This window comes from Propithecus coquereli, unplaced genomic scaffold (genome assembly GCF_000956105.1).
Source record: "Propithecus coquereli isolate 6110/MARCELLA unplaced genomic scaffold, Pcoq_1.0 Scaffold147, whole genome shotgun sequence".
Classification (NCBI taxonomy): Eukaryota; Metazoa; Chordata; class Mammalia; order Primates; family Indriidae; genus Propithecus; species Propithecus coquereli.
Genome location: NW_012139080.1, coordinates 4,226,017 through 4,239,361, shown reverse-complemented (window position 1 = coordinate 4,239,361; position 13,345 = coordinate 4,226,017). Strand labels below are relative to the sequence as shown.

The 13,345-nt window shown below is 40.7% G+C and overlaps 1 protein-coding gene across 1 annotated transcript in view; it reads left to right on the top strand.

Moving 5' to 3' along the window:
- The first annotated feature begins 7,204 nt into the window (after nt 1–7,204).
- The window catches only part of GKAP1 (G kinase anchoring protein 1), a 69,584-nt gene continuing 63,443 nt past the window's right edge, over nt 7,205–13,345 (top strand). Inside the window, exons 1-2 of the mRNA XM_012640019.1 lie at nt 7,205–7,307; nt 7,725–7,856. The gene's annotated coding sequence lies outside the window, so the exon portion shown is untranslated. The remainder of the gene's footprint in view (nt 7,308–7,724; nt 7,857–13,345) is intronic.

The following is a 13,345-nucleotide window of genomic DNA, read 5'->3' as shown; positions in this document are numbered from 1 at the left end:
AAGAGAGTGAGACTCTGTCTCAAAAAAAAAAAAAAAAAAAAAAAAGAATTAGTTCTATTTACAATTTTAATATTAAAGTGGGATGATTAACAGTCTATTAAATTGGCTGAATTAAAAATAACAATACTAAAATCCCCTCCTCTCACTATTCATTTTTATTTTTAAAAGAAATGTAATTTTTATTTTTTTCAAAGTGATTATGTATATGGTTTAAGAGTCAAATCAATACAAGGCTCATAATAATGCCAGAAGGCCCTGAACCACCTGTCACCACTTGGATTCCCAGTTCCCAGAGGAAAGTTATTGCTCTGCTATTTAATTGCACATTTCTAAGTAGCACATTACTGCCATTTCTTAGCTTTTCAGTTTTAGCCATTTTATATACCATGTATTAATTTCCCAATATTTTTATAGAACATTATTCGGTTATTTATGGTATGTATTTTAATGTCTATTATATAAATATTGTCCACAGCACTTCATGTTATGTCAGTCAGCAGAAGTTAATTATGCCATGTTAAGAAATGATCACAGAAGCCCCAAACCCCTTTCTTGTTGGCTTACAACAATAAAGATTTACTTCTTATTCACGCATGTCCAGTGGCAGGTCTGCTGCACTCCTGCTCTACGACGTCTTCGCTCCGGACTCAGATGGCCAGAGCAACCTCTATCTAAACAGTGCCAATCTGTGGCAGGGGCAGAGACATGAGTGGGTTCTTAAAGCTTCTGCCTAGAAGTGACATATTCACTTCTGCCCTGATTTCATTGGTCAGGGTAATTCACGATGCCAAGTCTGACATCAATAGGGTGAGGAAGTATCATCCTTCTCCAGAGAGGGACAGCAAATATTCTTAAACAATCAAACAGTCTGCCACAAATAATTTGTTTTCCCTGGAGATTATAATTCCTTCTTTCTTAGGTTGCTTACTTTTCTCTATACCTGTCACTATTACATCTCTCTCTGTTCTAACAGAGTTGTGAAATTTTATTCATAAGGTTCAAATACCTCAGATTCCATTTCCATCATTTCCATTATTTTTTCTTGGAGACATTCCTTCTGGAGCCCACCATCCTTGCATCAGAATGGACTGGTTGCTTTCCAGACTGGCTACCCAGCTGTCACCCTGGAACCTCCCTTCACCTTCATCTAGGGAATTCTCTGTTTTCTCCTTTGTTGGAGCTCCTATTTACCAGATCTCATGTTCTTATGTTTCTTGATTTACACTCTTACTTGGGTGGAGTATCTCCCTCAAGTAGTTTCCTGAGAAGAGCGTATGGGAGTTAAAATTTTTGAGAGTTTTTTAATTTTGACATCTTTTCCTGCTCCCTGCATTGGTTTTATTTCCTCCAAGTTCTTTTTCTTTTCTTTTTTTTTTTTTCTGTTTGGTCATTTTAGGCTCTGTCTTTCATGTAAGGGAGATTTTTCAAATATATGGAGATCCTCAACTATTCACCCACATTTAAGAATGAGGTGATAGCTGGGTGTGGTGATGCACCCCTGTAGTCCCAGCTACTTGGGAGGCTGAGGTGGGAGGATCGCTTGAACCTAGGAGTTTGAGGCCAGCCTGGGAAACATAGCAAGACCCCATCTCTACAAAAATTTTAAAAATAAAGAATGAGGTGATAAAAAGTTGATTAGAGCCTCTGTAGGTATGGTCAGGGCTTGTTGACTGTTGGGCTTCACTGCAAGAGACTGGCAACAAGCCACATTCTTCATTATGGGACCCCAAACTTCAATATTTGGAGGCCTTTTCTCTTGGACCAGCTGGTTTTCCCCTAAAAGAAGGCTTCTAATCTCCTGATAGGATCCAAGCATTCTAGAATATGAATTTGAGAATGAGGCTGGGTTGGAGGACCTGTCTTGTAATTCAGTATGTACAACTTCACTTAATTCTGCTTTTCTGTGTAGTCAGTCATCCTTATCCTCAGCTATCCCTGGTGTCTAGAGGAGCTCTGAGTCAACCTCTCCAGAACGTAAACCATCTGTCTTCTGCTGAATTTGGGAAGCATGGATGGAATAGGGAATATGGGTGAGGAAGGGTCTCATTGCTCTTTAAAAAACTTTGACAAGGGCAACATATGTAACCTAAACATCTGTACCCCCATAATATGCTGAAATAAAAAAACAAAAAAAAAACAACTTTGACAATGAATCCCCCTTTTCAGCCTCACTCTACTTCTGCTCTCTGAAGTATGGTAGCTCTAGTTTTTGAGCCTCTCCAGGGTGCTGTGACTTGAATAGCTTCACTTCTGGCTGGCTCTGCTTCCTCCTAAAAGCTTAGGTATTAACTTTCTCAGCTTTGGTAAGTCAGTTATTGCTCATCCATCTGCTTTCCACATTCCTAAGTTTTGTTGGCTCCTTCTTCAGCAGGGATCTCTTTTCCTGTTTGCTTCATCTTTATAGGTTTACATCTTTTTCATTCCTTCACTGTCATTTTAATGTCATTTTACTGGAGTAAGTGGAGACAAACATGTGTGTTCAATGTACCAGGTTTTCCCAGAGGTCTCCTTGCTGTCAAATCTTAACATGTACAGATGTAATAACATTTTCTAAGTAGTATAAATTCAAGTATAGTTAAAGGCAATTCCATAAGAATTAGATGTAAGTAATTGAATAATTATACCTCACTTTAATCGAATGCTTATACTTAAAAATACTTAGACGTATGTGTATACATACACATACACACACATATATGACATATCTTTTTTTTTTAAGAGACAGAGTCTCTGTCACCCAGGCTAGAGTGCAGTGGTGTCATCACAGCTCACTGCAATCTTAAACTCCTGGGCTCAAGTGATCCTCCTGCCTCAGCCTCCAGAGTAGCTAGGACTTCAGGTGTGTGCCACCACACCCAGCTAGTTTTTAAAATTTCTTTGTAGAGATGGGTCTCGCTATGTTGCCCAGGCTGAGTATATATGACATATCTTCTCAACAACCTCATAATTCAACCCCTGGCAGTCTTGACTCCAGAGCCCCTGTGCTATTAATATATAACATGTACTTCATTTTCCAAGCTACAAGTAATCTTGTTATTTTCAATTTGTCAGGTATTTAGTCAATCCCTATTGTTAAGCAATAAATGAGATTTTTAATGTAGATTTTGAACATTTACTGTGTATTATTTGATGTGGCAAAGCTAGCATCACTGTAGATATCTATTTGAGATACATGTTGGAGGTAAAACAGAGTAGTCTATGACAAATTTTAAAGCATAGACATCTAAACTGGGAAGCTTGGCATGTGTTGGGTATATAAAACAGACAGATGGGCATTTCCTGTAAAAGAAAGCAGTTGCCATCATAATTTGAGAGGTCACAGAGAAGCAATTAGAAACCCCATTTTGGCAACATAAAAGTGCCTGTTTGAATGAAATATGATATTGGCAAGAATTTAACATAATAAACCACTGATGGCCTTGAGTACCCTAATTGAAAGAATTCAACCCCTCATTGTTTAAATACTTTAGTGCAAGGGTTACTATCACTCTAAGACTACTCACTTCTCCAACACTATTATGAATCACTCCTGTGGCAATTCTTAATGGTGTGTGTGTGTGTGTGTGTGTGTGTGTATGTGAGTGTGTGTGTGAGTGTGTGTGTGTTTGTATAATAGATACAATATATATAACTATGTGATGATCCTTTCAAAACCCTTACTGCCTCTCAATTCCTTGACCTCCTCTCTTCAAAGGATCTGGTATTCACTGCTACCTCAGTTACCCATTCTCATCATCATTCCCTACACCCTGATATTAACCAATAACTACAGCTTTTGGATATTATTGATCAACCCTCTCTAATTTTAATTTCAAGCCTCCCACTCTCCAACCTGTCTCTTATGTTTCCATATTATTCCATATAATATATAAACTTCAATTCTTAAGCCTGATCAGAAACACCAATTTAGTCACCCTACTGCCTTTTCACCATTCCTTTCATAGTCTTACTTCTTGCAACATGTGAAGTTATAATGCCTCCTTTGCTTCTACCCTCAACTACTTTGCCCTTCTCTCCCCATCATACTTACCTGACCAAATCTCAGTCCTGGTGACTGCCAAAGCTAGCTACTCAGTGCCTACACATGAGCAAATTTGAATATGGCTGGAGAAAACTGCACAACCTATTGACTGGTCTCACTATAAATTCACGACCACTTATTCAAAGTGGGGGCCCTTACTAGTGTCTGGAAACTTCATTCTCCCTAACTCATAGACTCCTATTTCACCCCCCTTCTTCCCTCCTCTTCTCTACTTTCAGTTAATGAATATGTTAAATAGAGTAGGCTATACTGCTACAATAAATAGACTCCAAAATGTTATGTCTCCAACCCAATAGAAATTCATATCTTGCTCACATCATTGGATGTTCCAGGTCAGTGGACAGCTCTTGAGATCAGACGAGATCGGGCATGTTCAAGGTGGTATGGCCGTAGACAGACAGCTCTCTTTCATCCAGGCACCTTCTTTCTTTTATCTCTGCCAACCTCAGAGGCTTGAAGTCATCTGTATAATCAAAGCAGAGTCACCATGTCCAGGGTACAACTGGCAGAAAGGAAAATGCATAGTGCTGGCACAACTACACTCAAAGGCCCTGGCCTGGCAGTGGTAGACATAATTTCTACTCACGTTTATTGTTAATAACTTAATACTTGACCATATCTAACTGAAAGAGAGGAGAAAAGTAGTCTGTGTGTTCAGGGAGAAGAGGAGACTAAATAGAGATGGACAATTAGCAGTGTGCCAAAATGATCTTGCTGCTTATTTCACTCAGAAAACAGAAGCAACTAGAAGAGAATTTCTACTTTCTCCCACTGTGAAATCTACCCACCTACTTCAATATGTCCCATATATGTGGGAACTGGGGGGAGGGGGTCACTAGGCTCTCCCTGACCAGAAAGTAGAAGTTTCTGTTCAATTAGAACATGGTCAAAATGACCATACCACCTAATCACAAACTGCAAACATATGGTCTTTCCTTGTTCCTTTCAACCTCTGTGGTTTTGGATAGTATTGATCAACACTCCTTCCTTCCCTGTTTGTGAAACTCTAATTTACCTTGCTTCGATGATTCTACATTACCTTGGTTCTCCTTCCACTTTATCCTCCGCCTTTCTTTGCTGGCTTCTCTCACCTAGATTAGCAGTTCTCAAACTTTGCTGTGGTACAAATATCTTGGGGTTCTTGTTAAATTGAAGATGCTGGTTCAGCAGGTCTGGGACAGGGTCTGAGATTCTGATTTTTTAATAAACTTCCTCGTGATGCCAATGCTGCTGGGCCATTGGCCACACTTTGAGTAGCAAGACTCTAAAGAAAATGTTGTCCCAAGATTCTGCCCTTTGTTTTCTTCCTCTCGCTCATAGTGATATCACTGCTAGATTGATTACTTCCCAGTCTATTTTCTAGTTCAGTACCTTTCCCATTATTTCAAAACCTTTATTTCTAACTTCTTAGTGTCTATGTCTATCCAGCTGTCTTGACATCCCTTCAAACCCTTAAAATGTCCAAATCTAAACTGACCATCATCTCTCAAAAAGCAGCTCTTTCTCCTTTCCCTTGTCTCTTTTCTATCATAATTATCTACAAACTCAAAACCTGTGCTATCTTTGATTTCTCTCTTCCTACTCCCAATTAATCAGTCAGTTGCCAAATTCTGTAGATTCTGCCTCCACACCATCTCCCAACCACACTCTTTTAAATCCTACCTGCCATCTGTTTAGCTCAGACTCATCTTTACCTTTTACCTGGCTTATTGTAGGTCTCGGTCAGTTTTTCCACCACTAATTTCCACGTCTCTTCACAGAGAGATCAGTAGTACAAAGAAAAAGCCTTCCTTCTCTTCCCCAAAACTTTTAAACCATGAATACTCAAAATACTGAATTAAATACAAATTCATCCACTTGGCATCTGAGGCCCCATTTACCTTTGTCTCTGCCATCTTCCGTAATACCCTAGGTTGGCTCTTTCCCAAACACAACTTTTAATTCGCCTTCTTATGCTATCCCCTTGCTGTAAAACCCTCCCCATCTCCTTCAAGGTCAATCCCAAATGCCTACTCCTTCATGCTGCCTTTCTTTCCTGATCCCCCAGACAGATACGAACGGTACTTTGATCCTCTGCAGTACTCTTTATACTTTTCATATGTTACCTATCATGGTTTGTCTTTTATTCTCTGTTTTATCTTTGTTTTATTCCTTACTCTTTGAGGGCAAGGATAACATCTTCCACTTCTCTCTGTAACCTTGCAGCGTTTTACCTATAGGAGGGAAGTGTCTAATATTAGTCGAATCAAAGTGATCTATGGAGATAATGGGATGCGGTGGTAAGCGCACAGAATTGGAAGCCAGTACAGCTGGCTTTCGGCTTTGCCATTTATTAGCCCCGAGGCTCTGGGTAAGTAACTTCACTTCGCTTGTGAAATTAGACTACTATTACCTGATGGAGCACCAAGGAAGATAACGTGGAAGGTCTGTGTAACTCCACAGAGACCCAAGCAATGTTAGTTACTTTCCTTACCGAGAATCTTGACTTGCGGGACCCTCCCTACTTCATTCACTTGCCTGGAGGTGAGCCCTGAGTTGCTGGGAACCAAGGCTACCAGGTCCCACCGCCTTTTTGCACTCCAGGGCCCTTTAACAGCTCTCCATGCCTCAGGTGATCCCGCCCAGCTGCGGGGCAGTGGCCTGGACTCCTATTCTCTCGGGAGGCCTCGCTCCTTCCACCCGCTCTGGGAGAGCCCTTCTCTTCCCCGTGACCCCGAAGACCGCGGCGCCGCCGCCTACGTGAGACGTTTGGACCCTGCCCGGCCCCCGTAGCTCCCCTTCTCCAGCAGGTGGTTCTGGTGCTCTCCCCCAACTCCGGGCGCTCACGTCACCGGCGAACCTCCACTCCGCGCCAGTGCCGCGACCAACCGAGAAAATAAACAAACCCCCGCGCGCGGCGGCCGGTGCGGCAGGCCCCGCCCCCGCCCCGCGGCTCTCACGCCGCCCCCTCCGCCCGGGCTTCCCTCCCACCCTCCGCTCGCTCGCTCGGCTCGCAGCCGCGCTCTCCCCGCCCCTCACCGCAGCCTGCAGCCTCGCTCACCACCGCGGACCGCCCAGCCGGCCCGGCGCCCCGGGACCCGTTAGTGCCCGGCCCGCGGGCCGACGCGCGACCCCCGCCGGGCGCGAGTCCGACCCCGCCCCTCCCGACACTTGACCCAGCCGAGTCCCAACGCCCAGTGCGGCCGCCCTCGGAGCCGCGGGAGAGGCGGCGGCGGCGGCGGGGGAGGCGGGAGAGGAGGGCCAAGCCGGCGGCCGGGGAGGCCCGGTGAGTACGCGGAGGCGGGCCCGCCTCGTGGGGTCCCCTCCGGCGCCCCTGTGGCGGTTGCGGCGGCTCGACCGCGCTTCCCCCTGCTCTCCTGGCTCGGATGGTGGGGACTCGGCCTGAGGCGACCGGCCTCGCTGACCGGAGCGCTGGGCAGAGGGTGCGGGAGGGCCGCTCCCAGGGACGGGCCGCGGCCCGACGCTCGACGCTGGGGCTCGGGGGCGGCGAAGAGAGACCCGCATTCCACCTCAGGGCCCAGCGCTCGGGCTGTGGCTGAGCCCCCAGACCGCGCGGGGACCGCTCGAGTGACAGGTGCCACTGTCCCCTCCCGCCGCTGGCATCCGCGCTCCCTCCCGACGAGCCGGGCGCTCGGAAATTTCTGGAGCGACGACCTGACTTGTTGTTTTCTCTCCCTTTCAGGTTTGGAAGCCGCTTCTCTGCCAGAGTCAGGTCTTGCCCAGCCTTATTTCTTTCTCTGTGTACTTTGCGAGTAAGTTTTGGAGCATCGGTTAACAGCCTATGGGTGAAATTTGGTTTTCATTCATGAACGAGGTATAGTGAATTACTTTTTCAATATAGTGCTCCTCCTTCTCCTCCCCGCCAGTTATTGAAAAGTAAACGAACAGGATTTTTATTTTTTATTTTTTTTTTTTTCTGTTACTGTTTGGAACCGTCTTTCAGATTTTTTTGTCAGATCTGTAGCATTAGGGTGCCTAATAAATATTGAATAGTCATGACAAAATTAGTTTTTTAAATTTGTCTGATAGTTTTTTCTCTCCATGCCCCTTTTTCCATTCTTTACCGTAGCCAGATTTTTCAGAGTAGGCGCTAATGCTTTCATGAGAGGCACTAATGAAGGAATGCCCTTCTTATACTGCAAAGTCCGTGACGTTTTTTAGCGTTGTCTGTTGATGTAGCGAACATGCTTGTGATTGTAACTGGAATCATCAGTTTAATAAATTTGACTTGTAGCTATGAAGATATTTGAGAAACTTTTTGGCAAACTAAAATATTAAAAATCTTTATAGAAATCTAGATTTTTTTTTTCTCAACAAGCTTATAACACTATAGTTGGTAGTAGTCAAATCCTCATTAATGAAAGTTAATTTTAATTGTCATAAATGGATAAAATAAATTTATCTATAAGATACCAGTCTAGTGGCTTCAACTCTGTGGAGGACGAGTGAGAACTTAAAGTTGACTAAAAGAACATTGTGGGCAAATGGAAATACATGTGCTTTATTCATGGGAGAATCCCTTAGGTTCTCAGTACTTGCTTGTACTTTTTGCTTAGATTTCTCAGCCTGCGGAAATGAGTAGCTGCAGATTGGAGAGGGGAGGCAGTACTTAACTATGAGGAAAAAATGGAGTTTGAGGCATACCGATTAAGTTTACGTTGTTTGCAATAAGTGTGTTGTGAGCAAAGTTTTAGTATGCACTTGGCACTTGCTGATTGTGAATCTTAATTTTTAAGAAGCCAAAGTGAAAGATACTGTATAGTTGTGTTATTTGAAGAACAGAATATAAAATAACACATTTTTATTTCACCAGTTGTTAAATCAGTGGTACTCACTGCTATTTCATTTTATGCTCAATTTATTTTTTTTAAATCTAAAATACATTTCAACAAGGCCACACTAATTGGCATCTATATCACATTAATTTCTTTTTTTTTTTTTTTTTTGAGTCTCACTCTGTTGCCTGGGTAGAGTGCCGTGGCATCAGCCCAGTTCACAGCAACCTCAAACTCCTGGGCACAAGCGATCCTCCTGCCTCAGCCTCCCGAGTAGCTGGGACTACAGGTGTGCGCCACCACGCCCGGCTAATTTTTTCTATTTTAAGTTGTCTGGCTAATTTTTTTTCATTTTAAGTAGAGAGAGGGTCTCACTCTTGCTGAGGCTCGTCTCAAACTCCTGACCTCAAGTGATGCTCCCACCTCAGCCTCCCAGAATGCTATGATTAGAGGCATAAGCCACCATGCCCAGCCCTTAATTTCTTTTTTGATCAGGCCACCTGGTTGATTGTGTTAATAGAAGATGACTGTCATCTTACAGAAAGGGATATATTTGGTTGTTCTTGATTAAGGATTTTGTGTGTATGTGTGTCAGTTTAGAAGTGCCCTAATGGTGGTCCCCTGGGCTGAGAGATGGCTACTGCTATCATCTTTCCTGACTCTAGTGATATCATAGTCTAGAGGAATGAAGTCATAATGGCAATGGTCCTTTGAGCCTTGGTAGAGCCCAAGAGTACCAGCCTTTTAGAAATTCTTCTTCTTGTAGTTTAGGCTATTCATTTTTAGAAGCAGTTTACTTAAGTACCTGATGTATCCTAATTCTTATAAATCAATACTTCAAAACCAAATAAGCTTCCTACACAAATATGCTTCCTAGACACAGTTAGTTGTAGTGATGATTTTGAAACAATTTTGAACCGCTAATAATCATTAATCCACATTTGCATTATGGGATTGGGGATTAGCTATAGCGCACTTGGTATTTTTCTTTTTCTATTTCTAGAGCACATCTTTCAATGTGTACTTCGGGAATGTAAACATGAAAAAAACACTAAGTTCAATAAATTTATCTTATATGTACCAGGCTCTGTGGTAGTTGTTAGGGATAGAAAGAAGAAGGCCATGTCTTTCAGGAAGATCAGGATTATAGGGGGCTAGGTGCAACAATAAAGAGATAATTTATTGGAGTCTATTCAATAATGGAAATAACTATAAAATATGGAAGTATTACAGAGGAAGGAGTGATTAACTTCAGGGGCAGTTCAGAGAATGCTTCATAGAGCTGCTAGCACCTGAGCAGGATTTTGGGGAGTGAATGGAAATTTTGAGTGGAAGAGATGGAGGGCATTGTAGGCAAAGGGAACAGCATAGATAACGATATGAACAAGTAAACTAATTGTGTGTTCAAGAAACTCTAAGTAGTTGGTTTTTCCTGAAGTACAAATAAAATCTGAAGAAGGAGAGTTGCTATAGAAACCCCTAACATATGTTATAATATTTAATAAATCAGATAATTGACTTTTTGGGTATGAAGTATATATATTACAAAATGGAGACTTGGTTTTACTTTTGACATTGCTGCCATCTTAAGAACAGAAAAATTGTTTTTACTAATGGTAGTCATGAGATTATAGAGGATAATGGAATAATAGAAGATATATTTATAGATGATGAGCTGCCTGTGTATTTGTATTGTGAACTTATGTTTCTTTTGCATTTTGACCTGGAATGTTTCTTTTTTAAATTGTCTTGTGAATATCTTTTGTCTTCCTTTAACTAAACTTATCCTTGAAATAACTAAAATTATGCTTGAAATTATTTTTAAAAGACTCAAAAGGAAGAGGGGGAAAATAAAATATAATCAATAGATTTCTGGACCAAACACTTGATTTGCATGGTATTTTAGTAATATATAAATGTTTAATATACAGCATTAGCCACTATATTCATAGATTAATGTACACAGTTTAGTCGGAGGTCCCCTATACTTTTATTTACATTGTATGCCTTAATTATATCATTTAAGTGTTATATAAATATCTGAGAATGTGTTTGAATTTTAAAGACCAAGTGTTATTGAAAGAGAAAGGGGAAATAGAGAGGGGAGGGAGAAGACCAATATTTGAATCTATTTATCTTAATCTCTCTTAGATATGACTGTAGGTGGAGATGCAGAAGTTTAGGACACAAGACTGAAGGAATATTAACCCTAGTCACGACCTGAAATAGTACCTTTAAAGAGCCTGATGTTTTCATGGTCTGCCTATTTATCCCTTTTTTCTCAGCAAGATTAAAAAGAAGTTACAAAGATATTCCTGGACTATATAACATGACTATCTTTTTATAAATTCTGAAAAATTAGTTAATGAAGGTAATACTTTCTTAAAATCATGCAACATAATAAGTCTTTGACAGTTACTCTCTGTCATTTGACTTTTGCTTCGCTGACATAAATGGCCAAAGGCATCTCATTGTCCACTCTGACCTGTAGTGCCCTTTCTAAATTTTGACACAGGGCAGAAAAATCAATATTGTATTGATTACATTGTCCTTAACTTTTTCAATTTGGATGTAGATGACCAGATATTCATTTTCCCTTTTCAAGATGAGATTTTTTTTGTAGAAGTAATATGGTCATTGTAGAACATTTGGGGAAACAGCAAAAACTATAGAAAGGAAAAGAAGCATAATGAGTAATCCCATGAATTTTTCTCTTCTCTTTGGTATATATAAATAACATACATATTTACAAATTGAGGATTTTTTTATATTAATGTTTTATTCCCTTCTTTTATTTAAAGTTTACATTTTCCCTTCCTCTACTTCTGAAATACTGGTTAGTGTACCTTTTTTTCTTCTTCTTCTTCTTTTTTTTTTTTTATATCTTTTGAGTTAGTGTACATTTTTTGGTTGTTGTTTTGGAGACATGGTCTTGCTCTGCTGTTAGTTTACCTTTCGATGTGGTATGTGGATTTCTTTCATGGCTGTTGGGGTAGATGATATGTTGATGTATTGACTATTTATTTATTTTTAAAAGTCCGGCATGTAGCACAGATAATTGAGCCCTTCCAATTGTCTTATCTCCTATCCCCTTAGCTGCAGACTAGTCCCTATTTTTTGTCTTTAATATTAACTATCATGTAAAGTGTAATACAAGTGGCTGCCACTATCCTTTTTTTTTTTTTTTGGCACTCTTACCCCTGATCAACAAGGAATTACTATTAGAGGTGAGCATTTCCCCCTTTCCGTTCTACCCTTTCGTAAGTTTAAGTATGTTAACACATGGGTTGCTGAGGTGATATAGGTAGCTGCCTTCCCCTAGAAATAATTTATTATTATTATTTTTTCACATCAGACAGGTAAAGAGCCGATGCCATAACAAGGTTTAAGGGAGGCACATCTCACACATGAGCATGAGAACCCAATCATCAGGCTTATGAACTACAAAAGGATCTCCAGAAAAATAATTTTGTCTTTGGAATGTTTATCATTGGTTCTTTTCTCAGATAACAGTATTTATTCTAATACTTTTTTTTTTTTTGCTTTGTATTTATGTCTTTTGTCATTTCTTTTCACTTATTTAGGGAACATTTATTATCTATTGTGTTTAAGACTTGTGTTATGCCCATTGTTTAAGACAGTTGCAACTGAGATTTTTGTATTTCTGGTAGATTGGTGTTTTCCTTCTGTAGTATGTTAGGTGTAATCTTTAGGTCTTTGATTCTTTTTGGTGGCTGACCACTGAACTACTCCTCAATGCCTGAAAACTTTTATTTTATTTCAAAGATTAAAGCCTTAGCTTCTAGAAGGGCCAGATGTTGATTTAAGTTTCAAAACTCTTTTTGCAGTGGAGTCAGATGTGCTTAGTCAAATTTTTAAGTAGCTTGTGCCAATTCTCCTATGCCTCATAGGACCTCCAGGCACATTTCAGTCTAATAATAATAGTAAGAACACCAGTAGGTGCTTATACAGTCACACACTGCACAGCAGTTTGGTTAACCATGGACCATATACATGACTGTGGTCCCGTAAAATTATAAAACCGTACTGTACTTTCTCTGTGTTTAGATACACAGATATTTGCCATTGTATTACAATTGCCTACAATATTCAGTACAGTAACATGCTGTATAGGTTGTAGCCTAGGAGCAAATAGGCCATACCATGTACCTAGGTGTATAGTAGGCAGTACCATCAAGGTTTGTGAAGTATACTCTGTGATGTTCACACAATGACAAAATCACTTAATGACACATTTCTCAGAAAGTATCTGCATCGTTAAGTGACCCATGACTCTATTTGAGTGCTTATGCTGTACTGGCTACTGTTCCAAACACTTCATGTATGTTAACCTATTCAGTCTTTACAACTAACTCGGGGAGCTAGGTATTCTTATTCCTGTTTCACAGAGGAAACAGAGATCAAATAAGTTGCCTAGGGGCTCACAGTAAGTAGCAAGTTGGGTTTGAAGAGGCATTCTGGCTCCAGGTCAGCACTCATGCCTGGGGCTTTCTGCCATTTGACTGTT